The sequence below is a fragment of the Vespula vulgaris genome, chromosome 7, assembly GCF_905475345.1.
Source record: "Vespula vulgaris chromosome 7, iyVesVulg1.1, whole genome shotgun sequence".
Classification (NCBI taxonomy): Eukaryota; Metazoa; Arthropoda; class Insecta; order Hymenoptera; family Vespidae; genus Vespula; species Vespula vulgaris.
This window is the reverse complement of record NC_066592.1, coordinates 6,849,217-6,873,849: the sequence shown is the minus strand read 5'-3', so window position 1 is coordinate 6,873,849 and position 24,633 is coordinate 6,849,217. Positions and strand designations below refer to the sequence as shown.

At 38.6% G+C, this 24,633-nt stretch overlaps 1 protein-coding gene across 4 annotated transcripts in view; it reads left to right on the top strand.

The window, feature by feature from the left end:
• Positions 1-24,633, top strand: part of LOC127065375 (uncharacterized) — a 257,300-nt gene that overhangs the window by 162,321 nt on the left and 70,346 nt on the right. The gene's annotated exons all lie outside the window — the stretch shown is intronic.

Genomic DNA, 24,633 nt, shown 5'->3' with positions numbered 1-24,633 from the left:
GATAGGTATAAGAAAGCGCTAAAGTGGAAAAGAAAATATCCCGTTACGGTTCGTACGTAGAACGAGGAAGGTCGCATCGCTTCGATTCCGTGCAAATAAATATTCGAATGACGATCTTTACAAGCGGATAAATATCTCGATATCTCTCCATATACCTATATATATATATATATGTACATACATATATATATATATATATAGAAGGTATATATGCGACCCGTTGAGAACTCGCACGACACTGCATTTCAATACAATGGAAAGAAGAGGATTCTCTTCGCTTCGACGTCCTTTCTTTTTTCTCTCTCTCTCTCTTTCTCTTTCTTTCTTTCTTTCTTTCTGTCTCGTTTTCCACCGCGATGTCCCATAGGACATCTATGTCCTTGCTCGGGTCACCCGCACAGCTTTCTCCACTCATTTTCTGAATTCAATGGACTCCAATCGACCGATGGCTTCGTCGTTCTCTTTCCGGTCTACGAACGTACTTCGTTTCTTCTTCTTTTTATAGATATTTACGATAAAACTTCCCTCTACTTTGCAAAATTACACTTTTTTCTCTTTCATTCACTCATTCATTCATTCCTTCATTCCTTCATAGAGATATTAACAAAAAGAAATTTTCACAGAATAGCTTTGACCTATCGAAACCAGGTTTATCTAATTATACATAGCGAACGAGTTGACGTCCGATCGTTAACAATCAATTCTTAATATTTCGAATAAAAAGGTTAGGTTTGAGTAATTTATAGACACGAGGAAAGAATAGACGAAATTAGAAGAGAAGATGGGACGACAGGGTAAAGGTCAGGGATGCGAATGGAAGGAAGGGGGTGAAAGCATTCTCGATCTCTTCAGTCGGTGCTCTCGATGTCCTTCGGTGTACGTCTCTGCCCTCGTTCTACATTCCGACATCCAGGATTATCCACTCCTCTTCTGATTTCGATGAGCTCTCTTGAGGGACTCCGGTGGTGGCTGGATTGCTCGGTACTCCTCGAATACGTCGTCGTACACGCGACGGTAAAGCACAAGGAGCCTTCTCTCTCTCTCTCTCTCTCTCTCTCTCTCTATTTCTCTATCTATCTATATATCTATCTATATATCTGTCGATCTATCTCTGTTTCTCTCTCTCTTATTCTCATTGTCTCTGAGAATGGCATTTCTAGAAAAACTGCCACTCGTTTGCTTCGCGATCGTCCACTTTGTTTTGTTTTCTTTTCTTTTTTTTTCTTCTTTCCTCCTTACGTACTAAATCGTAAGATAAAAAGTCTGATAACTCTGTAGATAGAGATCCTTCGTTCGTCTCTATTATTCAGATCAAAATTCGGGAATGATCGTTTAAAGAAAATCTTTCGAGGACTTAACTAAAAGTGAGAATGCTTTTGTAGAACGGGTTGTATGTCGTGTATTCTGTTACATTCTGTTAGCCAAGAATTCTTCTTACATTCGAAAGAACAAGAAACTGTTTTTCTTTCGTTGAAAAAAAGAAAGAAGGAAGAGAACAATTCTTTCGAATCGTCGTTGTTAAACGCACTTTATCGTAGAAACTACGTTCTGTCTTTTTCTTTTTTCTTTTTCTTTTTCGATCTCATCCTTGTTTCTCTATTTATCAAAATCTTCCTCGTGATTCGGATTTAATAGGGTCCTATAAGATAATGACGAAGGCTTTAAAGTCGGCCGGTTCTTGCGACGGTACGAATCTCCTTAGTCCTCTTTCTTGTCCTCCTCCAAACAACAACGTTTCGTGCTAAAATCCTAAAGTGCTTATGAATAATTGAAGATATTTTCTCACCTTCTATCGTGACTCTATGGTAGAACAATATTTTACAAAAACGATCGATCGTGTTGCTCGGTTCGCTTACGCTCTTCCTCGTTTCATATTTGAGAAATAATTTCGTTTGATAATTATCCTTATTATTTTATTGTTCCCTTATTTTGTTCTCTCTTTCTCTTTCTTTTCTTTTCCTTTCTTTTTTAGTTAATGAACGAAGCTTCTACGATGATCGTCGGAAAGTCGAAGTACGATTAATTCTCTCCTTTTCCTTTCTTTTAATCCCACGACGTCAGCCTCTGAGTTAAACTCTAATCTAAGGGCGACGAGCCCGAGCGGAGATAAGTTCGTTAAGTGGCTTTAATCGAATTACGAGACACACGAAAACTACTTAATAGACAGCGAACGATCTCCTTGGCATCGGGAAGAATGCTCCGGCCTCTGGTCTGAGTGCTTTGCGACTTTAATTAGCATTCCTGATATCAAAGAATCTTCGTCGTTTCTCTCTCTCTCTCTCTCTCTTTTTCTAGCGTTTTTTCTTATCTATTTAGTTCGACCGAATCGTTCGATTTTTGTAAAAGAGAGAGAGAGAGAGAGAGACCGTTCTGATTGTTATTTATTGTCATAAAATATTTTTATAAAACGTATGAGAATCACAACGAAGCAAGAACAAATAATCTTATTAATTATATCTGATAATCGACGAATAGAGATCGCTTGAATTAAGCTTTCAATGTAACTTTCAAGTTCGATATTCGACGAGAATAATTATTCGGAACGTGCCGTCGAGTGGAATATTAGTGAACCAATGAACGTTTTAGGATGTTATTTTATTCGGGTACGCTGTAACGCGATTTACTAATTTACAATATTATCATGGGAAATCCGAAACGTATTATTCGTGGCGTTTGTCATATTTACTCTTTGGAGCACGTAAAACATGGAATTCATTTGAAAGTTGGTCGAATCAAGGAATCAATCTATTCGATATAATTTATAAAATTATGTTCGGCGAATACATTATATCGGCTATGTCAAATTGTTCGTGGGTAAATGCGCTTAATTAATATACACTAATTGCTATGCGAATGATACGCCTTCCGTTCGAATAAAAGCCGCGTTAAAGCGTCCCATTGAAATATTACGTCCGAAATATTTTCAATGGACAATGAATACCTACGAATATTACTACGATAAACACGAATGTTCTTCTTCTCGTAATCGGTAAATTCGGATAACGATGTCGCGATGATCCCGTAGTAATAAGATCTTCATTTTTAATCGACTCCGTTCGATCTTGTAATTTTAATGCGACGACGCATCAACCGTACCCGGTTCGTATCGCATTAATAACGAATAGTTTATCCTGGGCAAACGTTAAACATAATTAAAGGTCTCGTTAACATGAACAAACGATAGCGGTTCGTCTTTCCTTGATATTTGTGAAGAAAACCTCCGTAACGGATAAGACGTGCGTAAGAGAGAGATAAAATGATAGATAGATATTTGCTTTTCGAAGGCAACTTAATGATACAAAGAGAAAATTGAGTAACAATTTAGAGTATTTACGTAGAAAGGAAAGAAAGGAAAAAAAGGAAAGGACAAGATATTTAAAGTACACGTGGATATAAATAGTCTGAAAGGAAGAAGGAAAGAAAGAAAGAAAGAAAGAAGCTAAGGAAACAGAACGAAAAAGAGAAGGAGATATATATATATATATAATAACCAAAATCTAAACGAAAGTACTCGTTTTTTTATCAGAACCCGTCTATGTTGATTCACCGTAAAAGTCAACCTTTGCATGAGTTAGCTCGTTAATTTCTCCTAAGTCTTCCAGAATTTAATTTGCATCGAATATTACCGAGTATTTCCATGCTGCAACGCCTTCGAGAGCACATCGAGTTTCTCTGTTTTATTCGGTTTTATTCGGAAAGTGGGCCAACTTGTTTCTACCGGCAAACGTACGAGTATCGAACCGAGTTGGATTTAATTTATGGAAATGAAAAAGGAACGAAATCGAAAGAGAATGAGAGAGAGAGAGAGAGAGAGAGAGAGAGAGATAGAGAGAGAAAGAGATAAAATTTGATATCGAAAACTTGGAGTTACGTCGGTGTATTTTGAAAATCGCACTCAGAATTTCTGTTGGACAAACAGTCGCTTATCTTTGGGTTCCAACTTCCGGGATTCTCAACGATCAGTGATCTTTCATGTTCTATTTCTCTTATATCGCTCCATTCATTCGTTCGTTCGTAGTAAAGACGTTGAGAACAACATATCGACGCTTGGTAAACTGGAGTTCGTAGAATCGAAGGAAGTTCGATGATATCGTTTCGGATTTATCGGAAACGCAGGACGCACGCGATCATGAGAAGACCGCTGTGCTCGATTGTTATTCCTATTCCAGTAATACCGTATTTCAGTAGGAAGCTTTTGAAGTATTTCGTGCTTACAGGAAATAGCACACGGACTTTCGTTTGTAACCGTACGGTTCGTGTCGTGTAAACGTTGAAACGGACATCGAGGCAGGCACAGCTTGTTACACACGGGTATGTTTGATGAAAGAGAGACAGAGAGAAAGAGAGAGAGAGCAACCAGGCAAAAAGGCAGAACGATAGTACCGGTAGTTGAGTTACTACCGTTAAGTCAAGCTCAGCACCTTTTCCTGATAATTCAACCTTCTGTAAAATGTTTATTCCAAAACAACAATGGATAAATTTAGTCACGTATATCGGCAGTATACGTGCACTCGTCAAACAAATCTGGGTCACTGTTATATTGTATCCGTTTGGAACCTTTATCTTTCCGCGCTTCGTACTTCATAATTTTCTCTGGCAACGAACGTATAAAAAAAGAAAAAAATATATATATACCATATTCATATTTCACAATTATTTTTTCTTTTATATTTTTTGCTCGGTTTATTTTAGACGAGTTTATTACCGGGTTGAACCGGCAGTAACGAATCGACTTGAACGTTCTTCATTGAAAATACAACATTGAGATGACGATCTTAATGATCCGTCAGATCTATGAGAGAAATCATACGTTTGTCAAAATGAAGAAAAAAAAAAAAAAAGAGAGAAAAGGCGAAGAAAAAAAAGTTTGATCTTTTTCGTTTTAATCATCGTTCCATCATAATTTTCCATATTTTCACAATTCAAAAGAGGTATAGAGGTTGTTCATTACTGGTGCATTCTACTAATTTGACGGACAACGAGACTAATTTGTAGGAATTTCAAGAAGGAAGAAGAGAAAAGGAAAAAGAAACAAGTAGAGGAAGAAGAGGAAAAAAGGAAACTTGTAAATGTAACGTTGCACGCGTTTCGAACGTATATTGTTCTCTTATCTATATTTTTTCTTTTTTATTCGATTTCGTTCATACCAAAAAAAAAGGTACACATAGTTATACGCACTTTAATACATTTTCAATTTTCGATTATCCATTTTATTATTCAAAGAGTTAAATTATACAAAGGACGTATTACGATTAGTTCATTTCCAAACGTTATGATTGGAAAAAAATCTGTATTAATTTAATTTCTATTCTTCTCACGGTTACTTCGATCGTCGTACACGCAATGAAATATTTATCCATTTTGTTTTTTCTCTTATATATTTTCTCTTTGTTCTCTTTCCTCTTTCGTTCTTCTTCCTTCCATTAATCTAAAACATTACGAATTAAAGTTTTACAAGTAAAAGATATTTTCCACGTTTGTTTAAAAAAAAAAAAAAGAAATCGCGACTCAGTTCATCGTACACCGTGTATACGTACTTATAAATTATTCCTGATTAAAAGGACGTATGCTAAAGTAAAGTAAAAAGTTTCTCTTTAGAATATTAATATAGGATCATAGATAGAGAATTCGTGATTTCTGATCGATCGAAATAACCAGAGAAAACGATAAAGATCCTCTCTTTGAAATAGAGAGACTCCATCTGAAGTATCTCTAAAGGATTCAAAAGTTCATTTCGGTCGTGTCATCTTCGCTAATAGTTTAAAAGGTCTTCTATCTTTATCTTTCTCTTTATCTTTCTTTTTCTTTCTGTCATAGAAGCTATCCGCAAAGCTGCGAACAGTTCTTTCTGACGAAGACGACTAAGACGACTACGACGATGACTATGAAGACAACCATCGTTGTCGTCGTCGTCGTCGTCGTCGTCGTCGTCGTCGTAGTTTCACTTGCCAACGTTTCTTCAACTTTCATGCAGCCTCGATAACTTCTTCCTCCGCAAGTTTTCATTCCGTCGCTCGTAGAGTAGCAGAAGAGACAGAAGAGTAGACGGAGAAAGAAACGTGAGGAGAGAGAAAGAAGAAGAAAAGAGAGAGAGGGGGGGGGGAAGGGAAAGGATAGAAGAGAAGATCTCGGAAGCCGCGCGAATGAATAAATAGAATGAATTTAATTTCCCTCTTAAAACGTGCATTCAGAGAGAGAGAGAGAGAGAGAGAGAGAGAGAGAGAAGGAGAGGACGCAGATACTGCTTTCAGAGGTTACAGCCTAAGCTATAGTAAATATATGGTATAATGAATCACGAAGTCTGCGAAGTACTCTTGCCTTCGTCCGAAAGTGAGAAAAAGAAAGAAAGAAAGGAAGGAAAGGAGAGAGTGAGAGAGAAAGAAAAAAGAAAGGGAGGAAAGAAAGTGGGACGAAGGTTATGAAAGAAACGTTCAGAGTGAGAAAGATGGTTGGACATGTCGTAAAAGATAAAGAAAGAAAAAGGGAAGAAAAAGAGACGAGGGGTGACGGGAGGAGTGCGGTACGGAATACCGAAAGCAGGAAGAGGGTGGTGACGATGAGAGAGGAGGGAGGAAACGAAAAAAGAAAAAAGGAAAAGAAGGGTTGGATGAATCAAGGAGAACGAGAGAGAAGCGAGAGAATTCTACGAATTTTACAGGACAAAACGGGAACGAAAGGTTGGCATTACCCTTTCATGGCATTAGCGAGGCCGCGGAACGAAAACACGATAACACCATTACCCGCGCATAATGAATTTATCGCCGGTGACTTAAGGACAATTAACGCAGAACTTTTGATGTATTGTTTCATCTCCTCGGCGGGTGGGATCCAAGAACACCTCGAGACCCGACTATTTTCCTTTCTCTTCTTCTAGTCTCTCTCTTTCTCTTTAGTCGCGACCCCCCTTGGTCTCTATTGTTCGACCCCCCGTTCGTTCCACCCTTCTTTGATTCCTCTCTGCTTGCCATTTACGCGGACGAGCTTTACGTCGTAACGGTACTGCACGAGGGTGAAGGGGAAAGGGCGTAAATAGGGAAACCTATGCGTGGCTTGGAAAGACCAGCTTATATGTAATTTATGGTCAAACTATATGATATATATATATATATATATATATATATATATATACACATGTATTCTTTTTAGAATTATTTAGAATTAAAATTCATGAACAGGGTGATGGCGAGGGGGATATTTTCCATTTATAATAATTTCGTCGAGTTAAGTATCCGACGATCGTTAAATAATTATAATTGTACGAGAAAAGGGAGGAACGTTTCTCGAGTTTCCATTAAGCGCACGATTTCCGTGCGATCGTCGCTCGAATACGGAACGACAAGATTGTTTTCTCTAATAACGTTTCTCCTATCGAGCGTGACATATACACATGTGTGTGCGCGTGTACACACACACACACATACACGAAAGAACGTGTTGGTACGTTCATAGAATTGTACCTATGCATTCATGTGTATGTGCAAGCGCGTGTTTCTTTATATATACATATATATATATATATACACATATATATATATGTCTATATATATATGTATGTTAGATATACCGGGTGCACGTGTAGTCTGTATAAAGGAGCGTTATTTCCTGCGGGGCATCGGCGAAATATGAACCGACGGAATTCCTCTTTCCGTTCTTGGGTATCGACAGATATTGTGTATGCTTCGCGAACAGGCGATAGTTTCAAAATCACACTTTATCCAGGGAAATATAATAGACGACAAAGAACGTCTTCCTGATACCGATTCTCGAATGCATCCTCTTTGCTTTCTTCCTTTCCATTCGTAAGGAAAAGTGTAATTGCCGTTACGCGTCGTGTTTTTCCTTCTTTTCTCTCTCTTTTTTTTCTTTTTACTTTCTCTCTCTCTTTCTCTCTCTCTCTCTCTCTCTCTCTGTCTTTTAAGCACCGTTAAATGCTTCCTCTTTTTATCGATACGATTGTCTACGTCGACGATATAACGACGACGACGACAAAAACGAAGACGCTATATCTTTTTTTCCCTTCGCACTTACTTTTGATTTTCATATCGTTTCTCGTAATTAACAACGTTCGTAATTTACAACGTCCTTGCGAAATTAGATTTTTAACAGACGTCAATTATTCTTAGATGTCGGCGATAGTGAGTAACGTAATTAGAATCTTTCGATCTTCCTCATCGATATTTATTCGTTCTATATGTATCGCGTATTATAATTCATAAATAGGATATATGGATTTTAATAAAAATTTTAATATTCACGAACAGAGAGAGAAAGAGAAAGAGAGAGAAAGAGAGAAAGAGAGAGATTTACGGAAACTTGAAATTACCAAAGGGTTTGAAATACAAACGGATACATTTAATCCAAGTACCATCGTGTTTGTAAAATCGACAGAGTGTGAATTCGCAAATCGGTGAAGGGAAAAAGCATGGAAATGGGATGAGAATTGAGAATAGCGCGTATATTTGTTACAGATATATATATATATATATATATATATATATATATATATATATGCGTGCATAAACGAATCCTACTATGTGGAATTTTCCAGCATGAAGTTCGACCTGTCATTGGCACGCAACTGTACCGACGATATTCGATTAATTTCCTGCCGCTATTAAAATTAAAAGCATACCTACGTATCGGTGCACTCTCCTATTCGTCTTTGTCAAGTTTTCATGGGGGTGGTACGAGGAAAGGGATGAAAGAGGGAAAAAAAGACAATTTTACGAGAATGAAAGAATATCTTAACTGTTTCTTTCGTCGAGGTTCTCTCTAATGTACCATCTTTCTTTTTCTCAAATTCTTTTATTATCGATATTTACTCTCTTTTCTCTTTCTTTCTCTTTCCCCCTCTCTCTTTCTCTCTCTCTCACACACACACTTATTTTTTCGCTTTCTTTCTTTCTATAGTTTGTCGAAGCATCGAGAAGATTTTGACGTACAATTCATGACTCCTTCGTTCGTTAACACGAACGAGAGAAAATATTTCGAAACGAAATAAAGACTTTCAATTTTCATAAGTGAACGTGACTCGAGTGAAAAATAAGAGAATGAGAAAGGAAGAAAGAGATAGAGAAATTGAATTAATCAGATCGATTTATCATCTTTTGAATTTTTTAACTGAAGTACGTACGTATGTACGTACGTATGCATGTATGTATATATAATGCATACGATTGAGGAAGAAAAGAAAGAAGAAATGAATTTTGTGCACGCTCGATGATCGCGATAAACGCGATAAAGTAGAAGAGAAAAGAAAGAAAAGGAAAGAAACAAAAGAGAAAAGAAAAGAAAAGAAAGAAAGAAAGAAAAAGAGAAGTACCATGTGATATAAATAAAGGAAAAGGAAACGTAAAAATCCGAAGAAAAATCTCTTTAGCCTAGTTTTTCTATTCGTTCCTTAACGAATGAAATATACTTTAAAGAGGTTGGCTAGAGTAAAAGTGGTAAATACATTCTTATGTCAGACACGACACGACAAACACGCTTTTCCCGCGTAATAGCATACGTCCATGAAACGTGTGGGGAAGCTCTATTAGAAGCCGACCGTTGTTATGTCGGCCCAGATACACATATACATAGTAACATATATACACATATATACGAGCAAGTATAATAGCATATAACGTTCCGCGAACTTTCATAGCCGGTCGTTACGATTATCAATCATTTTTATTTCCGCCGGGTAATTTTACGATCCCGAAGCGAAACCATGAATAAATAATTCGTCTCAAGTAATGAAAGAAAAAGAAGAAAAAAAAAGAGAAAGTAAAAAAAAGGAGATTGAGAAAAAAATAGAGAGAGAGAGAGAGAGAGAAAAGACAACGTTGTTCCTTTCGTCCTTTCAAAAGAAAGAAAGAAAGAAAAAAAAAGAAATAAAGAAAGACAAAAAAGAGAAAAATCAATAACACCCTTCTTGTGCGTTCTCTCTCTTTTTCTCTCTATCTATCTCTATCTCTATTTCTCTATCATTATCTCTGTATTTGAATTAGACAGAAAAAGATAGGGATAGCTTATATATATGAATATATATATATATATATCATTCTCCCCAATCATACGATCATGTAACGTGTTAAATACTTAAGTAGGCTCGATAAGAACCAACGGAGACATTCTTACACGCGAAACTTACACGAGTCTCTTCCCTCGAACGACTAGCATGTAATTTATTTGTCGTCGTTCCCTACCGAAGAACTCGATGGCACGTCGGAACGCGTTAAACGCATCCGGAAGAATCGATATGCGTTTATTTTCTCTCTTTCTTTCTCTCTCTTTCTCTCTCTCTCTCCCTTTCTTCTTCCCTTTCTCTTTTTCACACTCACTCTTCGCTGCAGTATGAAGCGAAGTATACTATACAATAAAAGCGTAAGCTTATGATCGAGTTAATCCCGTTGACTTTCACGCACGAAATCGTGAGCTCGATTTTCTCTCTCCCTTTCTCTTTTTCCGTGAATCGTATTTAAAAGTCTCTCTCTCTTTCTCTCTCTCTTTTTTTTGTTTTCAAAGTATAGTCGTGGGTGGTCCGACCGTTTCAACGTCGCTCCCTTTTCCAGCACATATATATCATCATTAACTTCTCCGCCCTTTTTTCTCTTTTCTCTCACTCTCACTCTCACTTTCTCTCTCTCTCTCTGTCTCTCCCCTTGCTTCCTCTCCCTCTTTCTATTTCACTAGCTCACTCGGCAGCTCGTTCTCCATCCATCCTTTTTCCACCAGCAGGAGTCAAGGTGGCACGCAAATCGCATAAAACCGGAATAAAAATTTAATGACCACACAGCAGGCACCTTTGCCCTTTTCGGCCACGTGAACTCGTCCCTTTACCGAGGAGTCACGCTCGCTCGCGAACTCTCGCGTTTAAGCCTGACGTGGATATATTGCGACCGCCTGCCTTCCTGATCATTTGTCATACAAGTTCTGCTTCGCGAAACGTAAGAAGGTCTATATAAACACAAATTTCTAAACGTTTATTATATAGAAAATTTTCACGTCGTATTGGCATTTATATTATACGGATTTAGAGAATTTAATGTTAGGTATATGAAACTATTATGATTAAATGGAAATAGACGGAGTAAGGATTGAATATAAATAGTAACGGGGAAATAACGTTGGAGATTTTAATTTAGAAAATTTCAAGAAAATTTGAACCGTAATAAGAACACATGATCCCCGAATCTAAGAGAGAGAGAGAGAGAGAGAGAGAGAGAGAAAGAGCTATGATCGTAGACCGCGATAGAAGGTTAAAGTCGGTCAGACATCGTTTCTAAATCTGGGATAATTTCCTCGGTTCCGAGTAGACTCAAGAATAACGTATATACATAGATAGATATACATACATAAATGGATATCGGTAAAGGTTTTCCGTATCTGGAACATTTGCCAAGAGGCCTTTATTAAAGCTTGAAATAGCAAACGAAAACGACATTAGTATGTTTCCACCGATCGTTTCAGACGATCGTGCTTTTCTCGATTAGTTTGAGGATAAGCACGAAGATAAAATAACAACGTCCGAGAAAGAGCCAGAGAGAGAGAGAGAGAGAGAGAGAGTGAGGGAATATCTTCGAATTCATTAGCGAAAAGCATGTACTCTAGCTAGCAAGTTCCGTTTGATTAACGTTAAAAGCCGAGCGCGTATTTAATAAGCGAGAAGGAGAGAAGGAGTGTAAGAAAGAGAAGGAGAAGGGGAGAAGGAGGTGAGAATCTTCGTTAATCGTAAGATACGATATCTTAAGGGAAGAAAGACGAGAAGGGGGAAGAAAACGGAACAACGGGATTAATTAAGCGGATCTCACTTTATCGGCTCCTTTTGGAATCCTCGTCCGCTTGTCGCTAACTAATCTGCCGTGGTGCAAAAAAGAAAGAACGATTTCGACGTCCGATTAGTCACGCAGTATATCACGATTAGTCGTCGAACGGTGAATCAGGAGTTTTTTTGCTATTCCTCCTCCTCCTCCTTCCTCTCTACCTCCCCTTTTCTCTCTTATTCGTTTTATTTTCCCTCTTGCCTCCGTCTTCTCTCCGAATCGTCGCATTCATCCGACGAAAGCGATCGGCCACGAACCACTAGAGTAGATTTTCGAATGAGAGAATCCAGGTGATCGCGAGTCACGCGAATTCCTTCGACATATTCCGCTAACGAACTGACCTCTCGCAATCGTTTTAATCAAATTTACGTGATAAACGGACGGTTAATTCCTACCGGTCTCTGTAAAATTCTCTCGCGCGTAAACCTATGCACGTATGCACGTACATATGCACGCACGCACGCACGTATGCAATCACGTGGAAAAATGTTGAAACAACTTGGAACAAGTGTAGCGAAGATAATCGTCGTTGCACGCATATTGAAATAGATAAACGACTTATCGGACACGTAGGAACGACATTAAGAGATTTCCGGTTGGAGATAGCAAAGTAATATTATTTTTCCTCTTTAATTCTTCTTAATTCGTATTTCGAGGATACTTTTACGAGCTCGTAAAATAAAGCACTCTACCTATATCGCGTTTATCGGTCCTATTTTAACCCTATATATTTGTAAAATTCGATACGAATCGTCTCTTACCGTTTGAAATCTATTAAAGTGGATCGCGTTTCTACGGAGTGTCTCTCCCTATCCTCTTCTCGTCTTTCCTCTCGTAATATTAAATTCGTAGAATAATACGGCTCGAAAGAGAGAAACAGAGACAGAGTATATGTGTGTGTGTGTGTGTGTGAGAGAGAGAGAGAGAAAGAGAGAGTGAATGAATGTGCTTTCTTTAATTCAAAGATAACTTTGTAGTAGTGAAAAGAGACCAAAAGAGACAAAGCGAGAGATACAGAGAGAAAAAAAAATGTGCGCGGATCGCATCCGTCGGTTCTCGTCGTTGTACGTCAGAATACGTTTTCGTTTTTCGATGAGTCTTTTTCTCTCTCTTACTCGTACATCATAACGATAATGAGAAAGAGAAAGACAGACAGAGAGAGAGAGAGAGAGAGAGAGAGAGAGAGAGAGAGAGAGAAGAAGAAGAGGAAGAAGAAGAGAGATCGAAAAAGAGGAAGAGAACAAGTAGGAATTAATTAATTTTCTATGGTCCGGTCGCATGAAAACCAGTTCGCTCGTTTAAATTATTAAAGAAAAGTAGAGAACAAGAGAGAGAGAGAAAGAGAGAGAGAAAGAGAGCGTTTCCATACGAGTTAATTTACAACTAAAGCGAGCCATGTTTTGTCGAACGATCGTGGAAAATATTCATTTATACGCTACCTGAATATTTCATAGTGGTCTCAGCACAAAGTCACGATACGTTGATCATCCACGAAAAATATTATTCCCGATATATGTTGCTCTAGATCATCGTAATTCCTTCCCTCCATCTTTCTCCTTTTCCTACCCCTTCCACACTTTTCAAAACTGCTTGTTTCTCTTCTTCAAAGCATTCTTCGATTTTTTTTTAACGCGTCGTCACCCTCCCTCTCTCTCTCTCTTTTCTTATATCGTGTTCCCTCATAAGATAATAATCGTCACGAACGTTTCCGGTTCCGGTTCATGGCGAGCTCGGCTCACCGAGAACATTTTTGTCGACATCGTAATCCAAACCCTTAAGCCGCTGCTTATTAATTATGCTCGTACACCATATTCAGCGATAGACGACGACGACGACGACGACAACGACGACGACGATGACTACGACGCCTACGACGACTAAAACGACTACGACGACTACGACTACGAAGAGAAGCGTGTCGCGCCATACATAATTAACGCGTGCTCCCTCCTCAGGGAAATATGTATCTAGGACATGATAAATGTCTTTTCTTCTCTTCTTCCTCTATTTTCCAACGCATTCTTTATTCCCCTTCGCTCCCTCTTTTCTCTACTATCTTCCTTTTATTCGCTACTCTCTCTTTCTCTCTCTATTTCTCATCACTATTTTACTCTTTCGTTTACTCGAAATCGTGTCTTTTTTTTCTTCTTCTTTTTTCTATCTCTGTCTTTCTCTTTCTCTTTCTCTCTCTCTCTCTCTCTCTCTCTCTCTTTCTCTCTGTCTCTGTCTTTCTTTTGCTACGGTACCGTCTTTGGGACCACACCTTCTTCGTTAATTCACTTACGCCAAGTTCACTGTCGGTTGGTACGCGAGTGACATTTATAATATTCACTTTGCGCGCGCTTGTCTCTTGTACGTATGCATTCGCTACAAGTTCTTGCAAGAGAAGCATCGCGTGTCGCGCATAACGGAAGATTCTATATAACATTGTGCATTCGAAAATGCGACGCGTTTCTACCGAACTACTACCGTGAATTTCCATCTCTTTCTCTCTCTCTCTCTCTCTCTCTCTCTTACTCTCTCTCTCTCTCTCTCTCTACCTCTTTACTATCCCATCTCCATCATCCTTTCGTTGCATTTAACGTTCCTCCGAGAGACGAAACTCGACGGTATTTTCGAGAGATATCATCTTCTCATCATCCCATCGAAATTAATTTCCATTAATTTATAATATGCTAAGGGAAGTTAAAAACTGATGATACAAGATGGATAATAATTTCTCTCTCTCTCTCTCTCTCTCTCTCTCTCTTTCCCGTTTTCCTTCCATTTCCCTCTGAAACTGTGTATTTACTTTAGAACCCTGACAGGTGGACGATACGTACATAAGTGTGTTTACACTAGACTCAATGTGTTCTCGTGGAAACGATAAATCGTGAGATAGGCGTAGGCCGTCGCTTCGTAATTCCTCTCTCTCTCTCTCTCTCTTTCTCTCTCTTTCTTTCTCCCTCTCCCCTTTCTTTCTTACTCAAGCGAAAAGGGGATTCATCGAGCACCTAAATCGGAATATCCCTTGGAAGAGCGACGAGGCACGCTTCCCAATTCGTCCGTCGTAGCGAACATGCTTCTCTCTCTCTCTCTCTCTCTCTCTCTCTCACTCTCTTTTGTACTCAACACGCTATCCTTCGCTATATATTCTAGCCACGAAACGGTATCATCCTTGGCACGACCGCAGATTCTCTATCAGTTTCTTAGCATGGTCACTTCTTTATATTTACCTAGGATGAAATCTCGATTCGTTTTATCTCTCCGTCGACGAGGACATTTATATTAATAACGCAACGATAATTAATAATAGTTATAATAATAATAATAAGATTGATTAATGCTATAGCAAAGATCGTATATCACGGTTGAAAATAATTTCATACAAGTACACATCGAAAGGCGTAGTTAAAAGCAGACTATAAATTTTATTAGAATTGGACGTTTCTACACGGATAAAACAGTTATAAACAATAGGCCGGACGATGCCACTTATTAACAAAAAAGAGAGAAAGAGCAATAGAAATAAAAGAATTCTCGAAACAAACAAACAATAGTGCCAATTATTATTTGTGTCAGAGGAACGAAAAAAAGAAATTCCCTGAAGAATTTCAAAACGTTAAGCGAGACACTACGTCCGATTCACGCACATATCGAAAAAGCAATTATATTAAAATTACACAGAAAAAAGAGGATTAGAAAGAAAATTCTTACAATAGCAATAGTAGTATATGTACTTGACGATAGTGTTCTTCCACATTGATTCGAATAGGGTAGATCGTAGAAAAATTCTGAACGACGCGATAATAATAAAACCATAACAATAAAATAAAAACGTGAGAGAGAAAAGAAAGAAAGAAAGAAAGAAAGAAAGAAAACAAACGACAGAAATTTCAATGATAACAGAAAAAAGCTTCGTGCCATATCATTCTCAATGAGATATAAAACGTTTTACGTGGAAATCGTGGATTAATATAGAAACAAATCCTCTCTTTCTTTTCGCCTCTTCTCTCCTCATCTCTCTATCCCTTTCATCCCTATTTCGTACGACGAAAGGTAGCATAACGCAAAAGGAAACAGTGATGTAATATGATCGTAAATGCCAGACCAACGTATCCGAGGTTTTCCGAGGAGAATTTTCCAAGAGGGTTGTTGCCGATGATGATGGTGTTGGTAGTGCTGCTGCTCCTGCTGTTGGTGATGGTGGTAGTAGTGATATCGATGAAGAACGTTGCTGGGATAGTGTTTGTGTAGCAGACTCGCCTAACACTCCCTACTACTTTCACCTTTCCTAAATCGTTATATCCTGACGAAATAGCACCAAGGCACGCTTTTCGATTCGTCGCGCGCGCGAGAAACACCGCTTTTCTCCGCGCTCAGCTATATTCCAGCCACGAAACGATATCCTCTCACTCCTCCTCCTTCTTCTTTTTCTTTTTCTTTTTCTTCTTCTTCTTCTTCTTCTCTACCTTTTCGTTCTTCTTTCCTTGTCTCGCAAACGTTTCAGTATCGAAGTAGGTAGGTACCTACCTACATACCTACCTACCTATATGTTTTTGTATTTCTAGACGATTCGATATCCTTTCTCTCTTTTTCTTTTTTTTTTCTTTTTGTCTCACTCTTTCTCTTTTTCTTTTTCTCTTTTTCTCTCTTTCTCTCGTTTTTTTCTTTTCTATCTCTATCATTTCGGTCGTACGGTCGTGTTTACGAAAGGTTTTACGATGTTTGCCGTCTACGGTGCACAGAACCTTATTGTTATTTATAACAATGCCCGAAGCCTGTCTGCGACGTGCGAAGCGCTAATACGCTCGACTTAATGAAACTCGCCGATGTTATTTACTGATAGAACTCTTTCCAATTGTTTTCTTCGATCGTAATTCTGACGTTTAAGATCAAATCCTTTTATTTATTTATTTTCTTTTTTTTTCTTTTGGGAGAGCTTTTAATGGTCAAGTCAAGATTAATATAACGAGTACACACACGTACACACATGTATCTATATCTGTGTGTGCAGATATATTCTTTATGAAAAGTTCTTTAATAAAAAAAGAATAATAATAATAGTAGTAGTAGAAATGAAATAATAATAATAAAATACATCAATAGGAAAGATATCTATTTATTCGTTCGTCCATCTTTACGACCATCTCGCAAACTGCAATCCGTAAAGGAATTCGGAGAAAGTTTTGTCGTGGTATCCACTTGGGATTCCCATAATTCGCGTTTCGATGCACAATTCAGGAAAGTATTTGGATACCGTGCGGAAAGACGGACCTGTTCGCCGTTGCTAGGGCGTCTTCTCTTGAAATATATACATACATACATACATACATATATCATATGTACGTACGTACCTACATACATATGTACGTACATACATACATACATATTATATATATATGTGTGTATATATATATAGAGAGGGAGGGAGTTATGAATCGTAGAAGAGAAACACCGTATTATAAGCCGCAGGGTGGGTTCCAAATTGAAGAAGGATGCAACGATTGTCATTGTCTCTAATATTTGTCTAAAACTTTCCAACGGGTTCTATAGCAACAAAGGAGAGATAGAATACACCCGATATCCGATATTTACAAGATAAACTTATCGTTAGCCGATCGAATCGTATTTCTTTCGAACGATACATTTTCGAATGATGTCGCATCGATTAGGAAAATTTGATTGATGACATTTAGGAGATTTTCCGTGTAAAGGGAAAGGATGGGAAACTCGAATGATAACGTCAGCGATAAGCCGTTGAAGTTCCTAAACCAACAGGGGAATGAACTCTGTTCTCTGTTAATACAATGTGATTTAGATTTGTATGTAGTTTACAATAATGCTTTCTCTGTCTCTCTCTCTCTCTCTCTTTTTCGCTCTGTCTCTCACACACACACACACTCTCTCTCTCTCACTTTCTATATCTATAGTATATAATATACACATATATCTACATTTCTCTCTTTCTCTCATGACTCATCGACATAACAACGTCATTTCAAAGCTAATACGAATGGCTCGGCGGCCGCGGGTGACTGCAATTTCCGTATTTAACCAAGCCTCGTAATTGTAATACGAACGCGAAATATTTTATCGCTCGGTATAATGGAGAGCAAGTTGATATAATAGCGAGCACACACGTATCCGGAGGACGATGACACGAGGACGATAACGTTCGGTAACTGTTCTCTCGTATTTTCCGAACGAGATTTATTGAGCCGAATGTCGAGGTCCTTGGCCAAACGGAAATATTCCGTGGGCGACGACACTCGCCGAGCTTTGTTCTACGAGGGTAATAAACGACCATATATATATATATATACACACACACACACACATACATATACATATACATATACATACATATATATATATATATATCGGTTTGCTCGACTAGACACAACAGAAGCAAAAGATGGAGTAATAGTAACAGTAGTAGTACCAGGAAGATGATAAGTTTGGAAAAGGAAAAGAGAGAGAGAGAGAAAGAAATAGAGAGATCGGCGACAAGCTTCTTGAGCACAGCTGGACGGCGACGTTTTGCGTAGACGGCGGCGTATCATTGAATGCTGAAATATTAAAATGTAGTGACGGGGTGCGTACAATGTTACCTCGGGTAGATATCCAGAGGGGTAGAAACGCCGGAAATACAGCAGATATTGAAAATGCCCTTTCCCTCCTTCTTTACAATTCTACCGTATCTTCGAGTAGGGAAGAGAGATAGATAGATAGAGAGAAAGAGAGAGAAAGAGAGAGAGAGAGAGAGAGAGAGAGTGGAAGAGGGACCAAGAGGGTTGAGAGAGAGAGGGAGAGAAAATAACCGAAGTACAGTGAAGCAGAAAAAAATTTCCAGCCGTACAATATGACAGATATCGCTTCGTCGAAAGGAAAATCGACGGTGGATTCTTCGTTGTGTGTGTTAGAGTACTATTATGAGTATTTTCTCTATGAGATGATTGAAAACTCATGGTAGAAAATAGAGACAGATAGATATAGAGAGATACACGAAACGAGAATGCAATTAGCGATTTTCCATTTTTTATCGAAGAGCAAGAGTCAATATAGTAACGAATTTCATGAGTAGACTGTAGATACTCAATTGGGATATGAAGAAATCGTAATCATCGAATGCGCAGGCAATTCTTTTTTTTTTTCTCTATCGTTGTAAAGAAGAAATGTAATAATATGACGGAAAAAGGTCGATGGAAAAGTCGATACGTATCTTCTTTCTTTCTTTCTTTCTTTTTTTTTTTTTTTTAATGTCGTCTTCGCTTCTTATTACAACTTGTTACAACTTATTACACAATCAAAGTGCACGAGAAAGTAGAAAATTATAATGAATCGTGGAGTAGAAACGACGACATCGTTCCGACAGCGAAAATCGTTCAAGATAGAAAAGCAAGAGAGAGAGAGAGAGAGAGGGGGGAATGAGGGAGGGGAAAGTATTCCTCTCGATCGTAAATACGAAAGAACGCTTCCCACTTAAACTTTTCCTCAACAAGTAGGTGGGTGTGCACCGGCCGGAGATCGTATATATTATTCGCAGTTGCCGGCGTTCTCCCGTTTAATTTCCTACGGGGGACGAACCTAGTCGAACTTGTAGAGAGGAAAGAGGGAGATTGGTAGTGAAAACGATGACGTGGCAGACGACACTCAACAGGCAAAAAGAGTCGCTTACGTTAGCTTTTGAAATTGAGATTCGTCTCCTTTGCGCCTCTACATTTCTTATAACATCTCGGTTATAATATAGTCCTTCTCTCAGTTTCTTTCGAAAAAAGAAATGGACGGAACGAAACTCTACGAGGAGAAAGATCGCAGAAAATCAGAGATCATTGCAAGTAGTATTCACTGACCCGAATGCATTCGAACGCGTTGTGCAGTAAACGTTCGTTACCGATGGAATCTACGTGCCCGAGAGAGACAGAAAGAGAGACAGAAAGAGAAAGAGAGAGAGAGAGAGAAATCATGGAAGAGGGTTGAAAGTTCGGGGGGAGGGACGGGGAGGAAGAGGAGGAGTGGTTGGCTAGGAAGGTAGAAGAACAGCAGCAGAATCAGCGTGTCTTCTATTTAATTAAATATCTACTTTGTGCCCCTAGTGGATTTCAAACGAAGCTGAAATGTTTTTCGCCCCCCTCGCCCACTTCCTCCCCTTTCTCCTCCTTCCTCTCGCCGTTCTCCGCGCCAACCTACCTCCCTCCTTCTCCTCCCACCCCCTCCCACCCTTCCATTCTCGGCAGTCCGCTTTTGTGCTTCGGGGCGTCTGCTCCGGACTCCGTGAAAAAGGATATTGCATTCATACATACATACGGTGGCTCTCTGAATTCGTTCGCCGCCAAAGGAATCGGCCGGAACTGAAAGAGAGTGGGTGGAAGACAAGCGATGGATACAAAATATAAACGGATCTGTATAACTTTCTCTCTTTCGCCTCTCTTTTCTTTCGCTTTTTCTCCTCTTTTTTTTTTCTTTTTTTGTTTTACTTTTTTACCTTTCCCCTTCCAGTTTATATATATTATATGTATGTGTATGTGTGTGTGTGTGTGTGTGTGTATATCTTTCTTTATCCATGTATCTCTCTTTATCTTTTTATTCATCTCGAATACATCACCGCGTCTCTGTTTGTTTTCACGGGAAATCGTCGGTCTCCTAGCGGTTCTCCGGACTACACGGTTATTGGCCCATCGTTCCGGAAATTCGATACGCGCGGCAAATCCACTTTGAGGCTTTATATATATATATGTAAGTGTAGGTATGTATATATATGTATATGCGTGTATATATATACTATTTTATATATATATACTGCACAGTGAACGCAAACGCCGAGGATATATTACTTTTTGGTGCGAAAAATCTGCCGATCGGATCTCTGTCAACGAGTACCGATCGATTAGAGGACGTTTACTTTAGGTAATCGCCGCGACATGATGGACCTATCTATCTATCTTTATCTATCTATCTATCTATCTATCTTTTTATCTATACATATACATATATATATATATATATGTGTATGTGTGTATATCTCTTTACTCTTTCAGCTAGTCTAGAAACTATTAAAAAACGCGTGCAATCGAACGAGAAAGAGAAGAAAAGAAAGAAACAGAGAGAGTCCTACTCGTCGATCACTCCTCGACACACAGTGACCCGACCTACTACCCACCGAGGAATGTTTCCCTCGCGGAATATCCTGTCTCACAGAAAGTCGGCCGTCCGACATGGATTTTTTAAGGCTTACCCCACTCTTCTCACCTTTATCGGAAAATCGATCCTGTATTTTCCCTTGTAAACGTCACGCCAACGAGCTAGACGGCTCGGCTAGCTGCCTATTACCCATCAATTTTTCTCCCACTCGGCGAGAGAGAAGATACAAAGGAAGGGAAATGGAGAGTACGAAAGAGAAAGAATGAAAGAACGAGCGAGAGAGAAGTAGAGTATCGATAAAACGAGAAAAGAATGGCGTATATTTTCTGAAACTCACCCCCTCCTTCGGACGCGTTCGATTTGTTTTCTCTCGTAAAAATCTTGAAAAACCGAAAATCGAAATTCCTCTTTCTCCGTAATAATAGTAATGGTAGTGGTAGTAGTAGTAGTAGTAGTAGTAGTAGTAGTAGTAGTAGAAGTAGTAGTAGTGGTAATAGTAATGGTAGCAGTATAATCGATATCGTTACGAAATCACATTCCTATCGTCTTTGGAAAAGGGTGAAATTTCGCGAGATAAAAAAGGAAGAAGGGATAGTGGCATGGAATACGATCGAAGCCGTCGAGGCAACGCATGTAACAGGATTACAGTATCCCGTATGATATCCATTTGGTACAGTAAAAGCCCTCTTAACGGCTTTTTCAGGCTCGAATATTGGGAAAACGAGTCATTTCCGTCGGTAAATGTCACGAGGGGGAAGTAGATGGGCAGTGCCCACATATTACCTATCAATTTGCCTCTGTCGATACAGAGCTACAGTGGGAGAGAGAGAGAGAGAGAGAGAGAGAGAGAGAGAAAGAGAGAGATGTATCTCCACATATATATATATATATATATATATATGTATGTATGTATGTATGTATGTATGTATGTATGTATGTATGTATGTATATATATATGTATATAAAGAGAGAAAGAACGAAAGAGAGAGAGGATCGGACAGGTACGCGAGGTTCGATGAACGAGAAAGAGAGAGATAGAGTTAGGCGCTCCATCATATTTAACTCAGATAGCCAATCACCCCTGTCACTACGGTGTGATAGATTATTTTAATCAAGTTATTCCGGCTGAAACCCGATCGTTCTCGAAAGAGACGTTCGAGGACTCGTGTATACACGTACAAAAATTAAATTAACTTTCGCGAAGAGAGACACGAAGACAGAGAAAGAAATGTAGAAAGAAAGAAATAGTATGAGCTTGAGAGAGAATGGGATAGAGAAGAGCAAAGAAGAACTACCTTCCTTTTTCGTGGTGTAGGGTCAATGGAAAGAAAAAAGAGAAAAAGAAAGGAGAAAGATTTCCAAGTACTTTTTTTTTTTAATCGTGAGTTCGTTCGTTCGTTCATTCGTTCGTTCGTTTCTTTCTTTTGAAAGTAGATCTTTCGAATCGATAATAAAACGGCATGTGGTCTCTTAGTAGTAGTTTTCCGATAACGTTCATCGTTTCTCGTTATCAATTCACGACGAATCTATCTATCTATCTATCTATCTATCTATCTATCTATCGAGCTAGCTGTGCTTCTATCGAAGACGACAAGAACTACATGGACGTCTCTATCGACGTTGTTATTACGTGCCATTTTTAATTGAATATAAATTTTCATTATCTTCGAAATCGTCGTTTTTCACAGTTCATCGGTCGAACGAACCGAAAACGTCGTGTTCGATTTGCACTATGATCGGTCAAAACAAAAAATCGACCCTTTCCTCTTTCCGTGTGTTTTCTTTTTTCTTCTTTTTTTCTATTTTTTCTTCTTCTCTCTCTCTCTCTCTCTCTTTTCTATATATATATTTTTTCGTTTTTCTCTTTTTCTCTATCTCTTTCTCTCTTAATCCCCTTGTCTCTTCGGTATCTTTCATCTCGGTACGTCATTTCTACGTACAATACACCAAACAAAACAGACTTACGTCGAAAAGCTTTTCGAAAACTTCGAGTTTCGTTCTCCTTCGTTCCTTTAGATAAAATATCTTTGCCATATCAAAGTAATAATACTTTGCGTTTAAAGGAAATACGATGCTCGCATTGGTGGTGGCGTCACAGTGGCTCGATTTAATCCGCTTTTATTTTTCTGAATCATCTCTTATCTTTATGGACAGTAAGACGCGTATGTTCTCTGTACATATGTACTTACTTACTTATTTACTTATTTACTTACTTACTTACTTACTTACTTACTTACTTACTTACTTACTTACTTACTTACTTACTTACTTACTTACTTACTTACTTACTTACTTATTTACTTACTTATTTACTTACATACTTGCGTCTGCCACATGCGAGAGAAAAACATTAAGTCGCGTGCGAGAATATTTTCTACGTTATTTTCATCTTTCTTTTTCTCTATCCTCCCCTTTAACCCCTTCACCCACCATCCACCACACGTTTTCTTTCCTTCTTTTTTCCCCTTTTTTTTATATTTATTTTTTCCCTTTACCGAGAAAAAAGGAAAGGAAAGGCTTTTAAAATCATACGAAAAAGATAAGAGGAATAAGGAACAGACTTTATCGCGATACGTTGGAACGTTTAACAAATTTATTATATATTAGGAGAGGACCCTTCGAGAACGACTCATCGCGATAGGTCGATCCCTTCTAGAGAGAGGAAGGGTGTATAGAAGAAGAAGGAATACAAGGACTTTGGGTATTACTTTGCCCGTAGGCAAGAGGAATTATCCCTACTTCCTTGCTCACCCTATTTCGTATGGGTGTCCTTTTAAACTATATCTCTCTTCTTCTCTTTCACTCTATCTATCTATCTATCTATCTATCTATCTCTTTTTCTCTCTCTTTTCCCAAATCGACCGAGGGAACGATAATTAATTAATAATTATATCAGCGACCGTTCGTAAAAACGTAACCAGATAAAATTCTCTCTCTCTCTCTCTCTCTCTCTCTCTCTCTCTCTCTCTCTCTCTCTCTTGATAATTTTACCTTCTGACTTAACTCAAATTTTCTCTTATTATACTCATGGTTGGCTACCATTTTTTTTTCTTTTCTTATCTCGTTTTACAGTTTCTTCTTTTCTCTCTCTCTTTTTCTTTCTCTCTCTCTCTCTCTCTCTCTCTCTCTTCGTCTCTCTGTCTCTCTGTCTCTCCTTTTTCTTTCATTCATTCGTCGACCAAGAAATATCGTAAAAGTTGATACGACGTTAAAACAGTGAACCTTTTCAACGTCCTCCTTCTCCTTCCTTTATTTCGTTCCTATTCCCTAGCACCTTGTCTTCTTCCTTCCTTCCTTCCTTCCATCCTTCCTTCCTTCCTTCCTTCCTTCCTTCCTTCCTTCCTTCCTTCCTTTCTTCGTCTCTTCTGTTAATCGCGAAATGTTTTAAGAAAAGAATACTCGTCGCGCGATAACTTTGCTTTCCGACTTGACTCCAATTTCCCGTAATTACGTCGCGGGCACCTACACTCACTCTCTCTCTCTCTCTCTCTTTTTCTCTCTCTCTTTCTATCTCTCTATCCTTCTCTTTCTTTACCTCTCTCTCTCTCTTTCTCTCTCTCTCATGCTTCTTCCTCGCCCAGCCCACTACCCTCTTCCTCCTTTTCTTTCTACTCGGAGCACTTTAATAGTCTAACTCTCCCTAAGCCGAATAGTTTAGTTCTTGAATACCGTAGTTTCAAAGTGAATTCGGTAAATTTACTCG